We start from the raw sequence: 11,779 nt of genomic DNA, 5'->3' as shown, positions 1-11,779 counted from the left end.
GAACTAATCATTCATTGGTTTAGAAAGCTGTTTTTCAGCCTGGGAATGATGATTTTCTAAACCAGAACACTAACATGATTAGCCGAACAACTTCTGTGTAAAAACACAGCAAGTTTACTCTTTCCAATAAGCACATACACTGAGATGATATTTATATGCTTTGAAATAGTTCTATTCAAGCCATCAGAGTAGTAGCAACATAAAACTAGTGCAATTCAAAGCACTCAGACCTAAGCTGCATTATAAAAATGGATGTAAATTTCTCCCTATCCTCACTCTGCTCATGGAACCATTTCTTTGGATAGGTGCAGTGTTGGTCACAGGTGAGGCTACTGATAACCTCAATACTTAAGTGACTGACTGATGCCATCTCAATGGTAACTTTAGATGTACTTCTAGTTCAGGGCCACCTGTCTGTAGAGAATGCTGGATGTTTTCTATCAGCTTTAGCACATCTAGACAAACTCTTAGTATTCTTAAGTTAAAAAAAAATGAATTGACTTGCACCACTAAGTCTTTTTAATAAAAATCTGTTTGGGACATTCCATTACTTGATCTGGAAACCACAAAACCTTTACTGGTCTTTAATTTCAGTGTAGTTCTGTGTAGCTGCTGGATAAAACTAATTCTAGTTCTCTGAAAATTCCCCAACATGTCAAGTCTTCAGTGGAAAAGGTACAACTTAGGTCCTTCATGAGGAACTTCATTGATATTTAGATATTTAGCACTATATGATATTTAGCACCATTTGATATTTAGCACCATTTGCTATTTAGCATATAAGTGATGCCTGCACTCATGGCATCAGTCAAAGAGGTATAGGAATCACGTACAATTCACTCATCAAGATGCTTCTCTCTCCAAAAAGGTTCTCAAGAGGGGACCTACACTTTATGCAGATATGCAGTTCTGCTCAGATGTAAACCTCCAGCTACAACAGTAAGGACGAAATGTGACTTTCCTGACACTAGTTTGAAATTCTCTCTCTCAGAGGAAGTGTCACATAACTGCTTCCTTCTTTCCATAAAAGGGACCATTTTTGCTTGCAGTGCAATAGCCTAGATAGCACCAACCTGTGTCAGCTTCAGAAAAAAGGTAGTGTCTGGCTAGAACAGCTTTGCAACTATAGTCATATATTTTATAGTAGAAAAAGAAAAGTCAGATATGTATAAGAAAAATGGTTAGAGTGATATAATGACTTTACATGAAGAAAGACTAAAGGCTCTAATAGAGACTACAGTTTTAGGATGAGATAAATAAGAACAGACAGAGCAGATATAATAGCTGGTATTGGGATACTGAGGACCACTCCTTCTTACGCATTTCAGAGCCAAGATACTAATAGTAGAAGTCAACATGTAGGGAGAAAGTACTGCACTCTACAGGTTAATTATGTGAAATTTATTACCTAGATATCACCGTATCTACATTTTAGAAAGCTTATAAAAAAAGATGAACATTCTGGCAAGTCTTATTTAGGTAAATGATGTCAGCATTTGTATTTAGATTTATTAAAAAGACAATAAACCTTTCTTTTCAAACTCATAAATTAAGCTAACTTCCTCTGTGTTAGCTATTCCCTAACACTGCATACTTCCCTCCAGCTAATGTGATGTGTTGACATAATTTACATCTGATCTCTATACACAGGAAAACACTTCCATGTTCCCAGAATTCAAACTAGTTTTTAAAAAACTTAATTTTTTTAAAAAATACTTATTTTAAGGTGCAATCAGTTCTTGTCCCAGTCAATTTTCACATAAAATTCTGTAATTGACTGTACAATCACAAACCTTAGTGACATTTAGGAGGTCTTGTTTTACAGGCCACAGAAAGCCAGTTCCATATGGCTATCTGTGGTTATTCAGAGAGATATGCTAAGTTCTAACTAAATTTAATTGTTAATACCCAAAACTTGCCAGTATCAAATGTTTCCTAGTTCTAAGTGTCTGCCTTTGCTCAATCATGAAGAGAATCCTAGTTGGTTTTTTTTTTTCCGGCTGGCTTGTATATAGTTTCAAACAGTTGAAAACAGGTTTCTGTCTGGTTTTAGCACAGCTTGTTAAAAGCTTCCCAAAGCAATTAATTACTAGTCTTTGATATTTAAAAAGTTCCTCATACAGGATGTGTCATACTTCACATCCATAATGTGCTTTCATCGAGGAGATGTGATGGACTTTACAATGTCTTCATGCCAGAAGCTGGAAATTATTTTTAGCCTCCTTTTCCTCATATCTCATCTAGTTTTGACCAACATTTTACTAGAAATGCAAAAGGAAATTTGGCAAGAATTTTTATTTTTATCAATCTGAGACATATAAATGGAATACATATAAAGAAGATAGATGCAAAAGAATAAAGGTGTTGTAAGCAGCAAATTATACAATTAGTAGTGCCACTTAGGCTACTTGTAAAGCTGGGATTTCCAAGTGCATGTTTCTTTTAATTTGCCTGGCACTGAGCCACAGAAGATGAAATATTTTTAAAAGTTCTTACACAGGATCCACCAAACAAATGCAATAATCAGAAATACCATATACTTCTGAAAATCTTAGGTGTTAATTGCTGCAGTGTTGATGTGATGATTTCAGTTTGTTCCAATGTCAGCTTTGAATATGCTTTTTTCATTACAACAGTCCTGTTTTTGAATGCCACATGTTTATTTGTTGGGGGATGGAAGATAATTTTCAACATTCACGCTTCAAATCCACACAAGGTCTATGGATGGAACATCAAGATTATTACAAGCTGTGGTTATCATTAACTTATTCTCAGTTGATAATATGGTATAAAAGCCAGAAGTTCAGAAATTAATAGCCAGTATTTGTCATCTGAGAGCAAGTAATTCAGTAAACTAAGTATCTGATATTCAAAGTAGGGAAAACACCATGATTAATGAATGTACCTGATGAAGCTATGTGTAAAGTTTCCCATATGCCACAAATTGGGACTGTCACACTAAGACAACACTGGTCCACACTGAACTGCTGACACTTCCACAGTAATCCTCTATGATTCCAAAAGACATTCAGAGGAGAAAGGTGGAGGAAAGTGAGTAACACCTATAATGTTTTTGCTGAAATTCATATGAAGGGCTACACAGAATCCACTAGTGTAGGAGGCAGGTAGGAGATAAAGCAAACTATGAGTGAGGGTCTCTAGTGATGCAGAGTCCCCAGGCAGGTGCAAAGGAGAACCACTTTACTGCACAAACCAGGCCTTTTTAAGCAGTCAGGCCTTTCTCAATTCCATAGCTTTAAATCATAACAAATATGATTCAACCAACCACCCTACACCACGATGTGAACACAGGATGGTTATATAATTTGTTTTTCTACCTCTAATTCAGCTGTGTCATTTTCCCATAGTCCTTTTCTACTTAGCCAAAGTAACAGGCCTGAGCCATGGTTTTACAAGGCCTTCCTTTTGTAAGGCTTTACCTATATGCAACAGCAAACAATGAACTATACTATCATAAATAGCAGATTTTTTATAAAGGAGAAGTTGTGGAGCTGAATAACATACAAAACTGCCCAACTGTATGAAAAAGAATTAATTATCTCTTGGCATTGAGGAATACATCATCAGTAAGGTTTTCTTCTTGCCCACAAAAAAAATCACATGCAAACTTTTTTGTAATCATCAGTTACTCATGTAAGTGGCATAGCTATAATTTTTTGGGATTTATAATGTCTTCATTTAGTCATTAACCCTTTAATAATTTTACTGTTAGAATTTAACAAAAAAAAAAAGTAGTCATCAGATTTTTATACTACGGAATTAAAAAATAAACTAATCCCACACTGAACCTATGCTGGCAACCAATAACCATAGTTATCAGCAAGTCTAAATTGCAGAAATCTTTATCTATTTACATAAAGAAAAAAAAATAAATATAAATTAAATACAAATGCAAGTGTATTAATAACTTGTTCATGCCAAATACCAACCCTCCCCCTCCACTAAAAAAGTAACACAAATATTAGGAAAGCTACATACCTGAAGGTTATATAGAGTCAAAGAAGCAGAATAATTGTACCAAATATTAAAGTTCCAAAACACAGATTGTCCATACCAGTGTATCACCAATAAATAGTAATGCATGTAAATAGATGAGAAAATGCAATGAGAAATAGTAACAAAGAAAGGGTACAAGGTACATATGCTGTTCTTGCCAGATGCTGTACAGGCTTGAGGCAAATGAAACTAAAACAAAATGCCCAAAGGGGTAGAGAATGCTTCAAGAAAATTTTTACAAAACTGCAACAGTCACAACATATTTTTCTTATAGGAGTTCTGATACATTTTAAGGGACAGAAATGTTAAAACAGAAAATCATGGACAAAGACTCTCTAATTAGTCAAAGTCAGAAAGTGGTATGTTTATTACGCTGGTGGGTGGCACCATGGTGATCATCCCCCAAATGCATGATTGCACCATACAAGGATTTTTGCCTTCTATTTATTTCCCAAAATAATACATATATACAACCCCAGCATCTCCCACGTCCTTTTTGTATTAAAATGAGTTTATTAGTCCTTCATGTGTGTGCAGTTCTTTTCTTGAATGGGTTGGTAGTCTTGAATTGGGTCAGTGGTCCCAGGGATGAAGTCAGGAAGATCTTCGTCAGGTCTCTGTGACCCTCTGGCATAATCCAAGGCTCCTTGCTTCATGATGGATTGACATATGGTCCAGGTGCTGGGCATTGTTCTACTGGTTTCAGTATGTTCCTATAAGTGGTTCACTTGCTCCACTTTCTTCTACAAATAAGCATATAATATAACATTTAGCTTTAGCTTAAGCATCTAATAACCATTAACCTATCACTGGTGTATCTAACTTCAATATGAATTGGTTCTAACCCTCAGCTAAAATCTTAACCCTTTAAAATCATGATTCAGGGCTACTTATATGAGTTCCACATGAAAGTAATTTCAAAAACATGGAGCAAAGCACATTCCTCCACAGACAAGATGGCATATAGATTGTGTCCTAGAAAAATCTGACGCCCAAAGAGAAGAGCCATAGAATCACAGAATTATTTGGGTTGGAACGGACCTTAAAGATCATCTCATTCCAACCTTGCTGCCATAAGCAGGGACAGCGTGCACTAGACAAGGTTGCTCAGAGTCCCATCCAGCCTGGCTTTGAACACTTCCTAGGATGGGTCACCCACAACTTCTGTGGGCAACCTGTGCCTCACCATCCTCCCAGTTACAATTTTTTTCCTAATATCTGATCTAAACCTCTTTTCTTTTAGTTTCAAGCCATACCTTCTTGTCTTGTCACTACATACTCTTGCATTCTTTCTACATCTTTCCTGTTAGCTCCCTTTAGGTACTGGAAGCTCACAGATGGTTTATCACTTCTGTCTTTTCTAAAAGTACTAAATGTCAGAGGTTACTTACTAGCTCAGTGAATCAGAGAGCAGCACAGAGTACAAACTGTTCTGAAGAGTTGCAAAGGATATATTTGGTCTCCATATATTCGCTTCAGTGATTAAAATATTGTCGACTTCAGACTGTAAAGAAAAAAAAAATTGAGAAACTATAAGTCCTAGTAAAGGGATGAACTGATAAACTTTGCATAGGCAATGAAGAGGTACATGCAAATACACTAGCTAAGTCACCAGCTGTGGAACTTGTTCCTTTCTGTAAGCCTCTAGAAACTTGATTTTATCAGATATAGAAAGTCTCATCATCTTGCCAGTCTGGATGACAGAATCTAGATTTTCAAATTCTGTACAGAGGAAAAGGGACCAAGAGAGATATAATTTCCCTCTTTTGATATTTCAAAGTCAGTTTACTTTATGCATAACTTTGATTCAATATGATGTAAACAGTCAGCTGAACAAACTGAATCCTTCATATCCCAAGCAGGCAACAAAATGGAAGCAGATTAAACAGGAAAGGTGTAACATCAGAAAGGTACAAGACACTTGAGACCCACCAACACCCTCAGTCGCTAATCATTAGCAAATGACTCCTTATGAACATTGCCTCCTTATATTACTGAGAAGAAAGAGACCTTCCTGAGTCTACGTTACAGAGAAAAAAGAAGAGTTCCCCTATATGCAACCAACAGACAGCACAAAAACACCAGGTTATTAATTTGTTAATCAGTTCAGCACTGATGCTGTAATGCAGTGATATTTCCTTAACATATTTTTTTAAACATCCATTATTCACTTTGTAAGTATATAAGGTCTCTTGTTAAACTGCTATTCTTTTTAAAATGAGAACACTGAAAACATTTTTGGAAAGGAAGTCCGATATTGCTGAGGGAAAGTCTTGCTTCTTAACTAAAAGATATATAATGCTTTCTCCTCATTGTTCTCCAAAACAATCTGAAAGAGACATCTCTATAAGGAACAGTAGATATGAGGTAAAAGATTATACTTTGCTTTGAGATTTGCTAGGCTTCATATTTTTGAGCTTTTATTTTTATTATTGTCTATTAATTGCTTGGAAGGAAGCATGGATTCCAAGCGTTTCAAATTACATAAAACCAAATATGCAAATACACAATTCCAGTATAACCTCAAGATTGCAAAGATGTTCTCCAGTTTGGTCTCTCTTGTTATGATTGCAATCTATTATAAACCTAATTAACAAAAATTTCATAAGAATATTTTTTAGATTTTTATCTATCAATGTAAAAAATCTAAGACTTTCAGTGCTAGATGGAAAAGCCACTATAATCTCCTGTAGGCAGCTCAGCACACTAAGACAAAGCACTAGCCAAAAGAAGAGGTGTTCAAAACTCAGTATCACAATTTGGAACAGGTCATCAGCAGCTGTAAATCCTTATAAATAATTTGAATCAGCTAAGATCTGCATTTGAAATATTGTTCAGTTCATGTTTAAAACCTTTCCCCCGTCTTTGGGTTATGAAACAAAGCAAAAACTCTAAGCAGCAAAGCAAAATTATGATCAGCAAAATACCCGTTCTTCACATTATCAGCTTCTGATATCAATGGTTTCAATTGGTTTCCATCCAGAAATAAAGCTCAGGATGTGTTCATGTAAAACATATCCTCTCATTTGTCAGTCACAATTTCAACACTCAGTACTACTAGGAATGAAAGATACTCAGTCTATGGCAGAAAGCTGAGAACTTGCGAACAAGATGCATGTTGAAAGTTTCATTTGGACATAGTTGTAGACTTAGAAATAAATTGCACTTTCTGAAAAAAGATCCTCTTCATAAGTTGCTTAATGTCTGTAGAGCAATTTGAGGTGATAAGACTTTGCAAAAAAATAAAAGCTCTTTCTATTTTCATCATTACTATGACCTTTCCTTCTGAGGTTCTTTTTGTCCTTTAACTGTCTTTGTCTCCCACTGGTTTTGCCTGCTTAAGACTGTAATATCTTCAAGACAGGAACCAGTACTTAACACTCTGTAGCTTAATTGCTTAACACTCTGTGGTCCTAATAGCTACCTAGAATCTCAAAGGTCACAAATATTCTATGAGGTCAAGACTAATTCTACAAGCAGTTTCTGTTTAAAATAGATGCAAGGATTATTTTTCAGCTAATATAAAATACTAACTTGCAGATCTCTATCACAGATGCATAAACAAAATATTTTCCATTAATTTGTAATTGTAAAGCCCAAATTTTATCTGGTGAGTATAACTTGCATTTCTCTCAGAGTTCATCTTCAGGTAAATTGCTCTTCAGTATAACTAGAGAGACAGGTCACTTCTGTATATGGTGGGAAAGATCACAGCGTGACTTTTCTGCTCATTTGGCCATTTACAAAGCTCCAAAAGAATGTGCATATTTAAGAGAACAGGTACTTTGGACTTTAGCACTTCCTGCTCCAAGACCAGTGGTTACATCTCCTCACCAAATTTTTCTCCCCATAGTAGTGAGAACACTGCATTCAGCTCTTCAGGACATTTGGACAGGTTTCCATTTTATCTCTGGCCTTTCCCTTACCTGTAACAAGGGCAATCATACTCCAGTCTCATAGCAGTCCAACAGTCTTCACTCTGAAATATTTGCCTTTGCTAGCACTGCAGACAAATTTTTGCCAGCCTTGCAACTCCTTAGTTTTCTCCACATTTGCTGTCATATCTCAAAACCTATAGGTACAATGATTTACCTATAGGTACAGTTATGCCGGCACATGCCTGTAGGGACTGTCAGGTGCTTTTGAAATAAGTCACCCCATCCTTGAGGACTTGTTGACCACGAGTGAACATGATTTTATGAGGACTCTAAGTGAAAGCATTAAAATTGAAATAATCTTTCCCTTTTATGTTTTGAAGATTTAGCTTTTGGCAGTTTAAGTATTTGAACCAAGCCAGATGTTAAATATTCTCAAAGGGAAATAACCACATTACCTTTGGATCTGGATTTTACTGGACCAAGACCATGAAGAGGGCATTAAAGCAGAACTTCAAACATGAAATATGTAGTACAGATGCAAATGGTGTTCTAATTCTCAGTGAGACTTTGTAATTATGTTAATGATTTGACTGCATTGTTCTAACAAGACTGACTCTGGATTTGTGTGCAATTGCAGGGCATATTTCACTTAATTCTAACACTTCCTAGATAAGAGAAAATTAGAGAAATTCTGTTTATTAAATTGTGCCTTGAATAACATACATAGATGTAACCGAGGAGGAAGATATTAGTGAAAAGTAATTTTACTAGAGGAAAAGAGGTAATTTCTACAAAGTAACAGAAGAGTCAAGCAACTAAAAAGATTCTCAGATGTACAACATACCTATTTTAGAGGTAGGTAAAGGTATAATGTGACCACACTACATGTGAAATAGTTTCATAGGTATTCTATACCAACACAAATTTCTTCAATTATATTTAAGTTTTCTTTTCCTAAATAACTCTTCCTCCCTACATTGTTGATGATTTCTCTTTTTTTATATAATTCTATAAACAAAGCCTGAATAAAGGTAAATAAAATTAACCAATTAATTTAATTCCAGATTTTTCCTTAAAATCTCATTTAGGGATAGCTATGCCATTTGCATATATCTGAATTTAAGTGAAAGCTTACAGTTTAAATGAGTAGAAGCAAAGAATCAGTGGATCACCATGGTTGAAAGGTACCTCTGGATACTCTCTGGTCCATACTTCTAGTTCAAAACTTGATCAGCAGGTTACTGAGGACCAAGTACATAATCAGATTGTTTGATAACTGTTTATCCAATACTTAAAAGTCTTGGTTAACAACAGACCAGAATTTACAGTTAAAAAGCTGAGTGATTCTAAAAAGTAAAATCCTGAAATTGACACATGGATACTGAAAAAAATCATTTGTTTTATTTTTAATAGTCACCACAGTTCTTAAATGGAATACATGAATGTACAACAAGTGCTAACTGGAAAGCACAAAGTAAATAGTCAATATTCCTTGCATTTTAAAATTAGGTTTCCATATTAAAATCAGCTTTTAATGTGGCCATAATTTTGTTTTACCAAATAAATGAGGCAAGCTTCAAGCTGCAAACAGGAGAAAATCCGTATTTATTTTCATTGCCATATTATTATACTCATGCCCATATATTTGCTGACAATCAAAGTAACAGGTAATTCCCACCACAGATATCATAGCCTAAATCAATCTATTAATCCATAAGATATCGCTCTTCTTTAATTGGATCACATTTATACACATTTTCTATGTCAAAACCCAGAGATTGTGTTGTATTTTGTAGCATGTATACCTAGGCTATGGGAAGAGCAAGAGAGCTGTACTTGTGCACAGAGCTGCCTGTAAGAACGCTCCATGCACTACGGAAGGAGCAAGCATTACTTACAGCAGCTGTTCAATACAGCCATAGAGGAGCAGGAAGACTGTTTCTAATTTTAAAGATGAAATTTGGAGGTATAAGTAATAAATGCAACAAATCTGGCCAACTCCTTGATTAGGAGAGGCTATGTAATTTAGACAAAATACACGTGGATCAGTCGCTACTCAGGAAAAGAAGAGTCATGCTATTACAATTTAATTACTGTACTAATCTTAAGTAATAACAGGCATCTAAGATGAGGATATACAGACAATCTTCCATTCTCTCCAATGAACAATATATGTAGATTCTAAATAATAAGGCCTCAAAATAGCCTTGTTTTGAATGTTCTGTATGTTTTGATACAGGGACCTGACATCATATACTGCTAAAAGAAAGCTAATCTGATTGCCAGCACAGTACAAAAGTTGTATCAGGTTGGAGCCACTACAGACTCTAATGATACCCTGGAACATCCACATTTACTGTAAAATCTGTTTTTCACCTGCAGCAGAATAATTTTATGCTGTCACAGTTCTAGCAGAAAAAGGAAAAAAACAAAAAGGACTGCAAGTGCAGCATATGAAATCATGCTACTTCAGAAGAAACAGGATGGAAACCTCTAGAGATGTAGCTGGAAGTGTAGGGATTTGTACTGTAAGAAAGTGAATTGAATCTTCTTATACAGTCTGCTCGTTACTTAACACAGAATAAGTCAGCATGTTCTGAGGGTCTGGGACAAATTATCAAAATGGAATTTGGTCTTTTGCACACTTCTTTGCTGATCACCTCCTATAAATAAAGAGATCAGCACTTTTCCTTCAGTAAAAAGCAAACACAAACACCCTCTTGCCTACAATTAGTATTTTCTTTCACTAATTCTCCCATTCACATTTCACCTCCTGTTTTGCAAGGAGATTAATCATGCATTTAAAGAAAAAGAGAGACAGAGAATACATATGTGTCTGGCATTGCTTTGCTTCCAGCAATAAAACAACAATCATAATTCTTTTACTACAAAAGGATTGTAGTCATTATAACATTTCATTATTCCATATCCAGTGATGTCAGTTAAATAATTATTTTACCCAGTCTATGATTTAAACATCGATTTAGTTCAGAAGAATTTGTTCTTATTTGCATGTTTGTTTAAACAGAACAACAGTGTGGCAATCTTTCCAACATTTGTTCAAGAGAAGAATGGTCTTGGAGGTAATGCACTATCTATCTAACTTGGTTATACTGCAGGGAGCACTAAAAAAGAAAGTAGTTGTTTGAGTTTGATGAAGGAGATAATATATTGACGTAAAGTTTCTTTTGTTTCCTTACTTCCCTACTAATTCAATTAGAATGTAAACCTTCCCTAGTAATAAACTACCATAGGCTCCTATGCCAACAGCAAGTCTGGCTTTTTGAAGATACCCCATTATCAGATATACAGAAGAACTGCGTATTTCAAACAGGGATTCAGTCAAGCAGGGTGTTGCTATCCTTATTTGTAGAACTAAAGATTCTAAAATTATCCCATTTTTCTGAAGCCTTAATCCCTTTGGAATTAGTTTTCATACTGTGATAGGGACCTTACTTCTTTTCTAACTTAGTGCTAAAAGAAAACACCTAAGTTTAAGAAGTAGTGATTTTTTCCTCTTTTTGAAAACTTTCCTTACAACCACAAAGCTGTCCTTTCCATTTTAAAAAAACCCATTTGAAATGTTATTGTGGCAATGCTGTTGTACCACTACACATAAGAATTTTTCTGTGCTTATGTTCTGAACCTCTGGGTTTAATAGGTCAATTATAGACATTTGTTGTTCAACCCCCATAGTCCTTAAAGTGGCTAAATAACTATAGGATACAGTCTGTTTGTGTTCTGGAGTTCAGTGCACTCAGAAAGTCTGGAAGGTTGACAATGGATGAATGTATGAGCATGTCTCCTTTTGGGAACAAAACTAAATAACTCAAGTAGACTCAAGTTCAGAGGGATCAGAGATCACCACTTTGTATCTACATAAC

Source organism: Lonchura striata, chromosome 1 (genome assembly GCF_046129695.1).
Source record: "Lonchura striata isolate bLonStr1 chromosome 1, bLonStr1.mat, whole genome shotgun sequence".
Lineage (NCBI taxonomy): Eukaryota > Metazoa > Chordata > Aves > Passeriformes > Estrildidae > Lonchura > Lonchura striata.
This window is presented reverse-complemented; position numbering follows the sequence as displayed.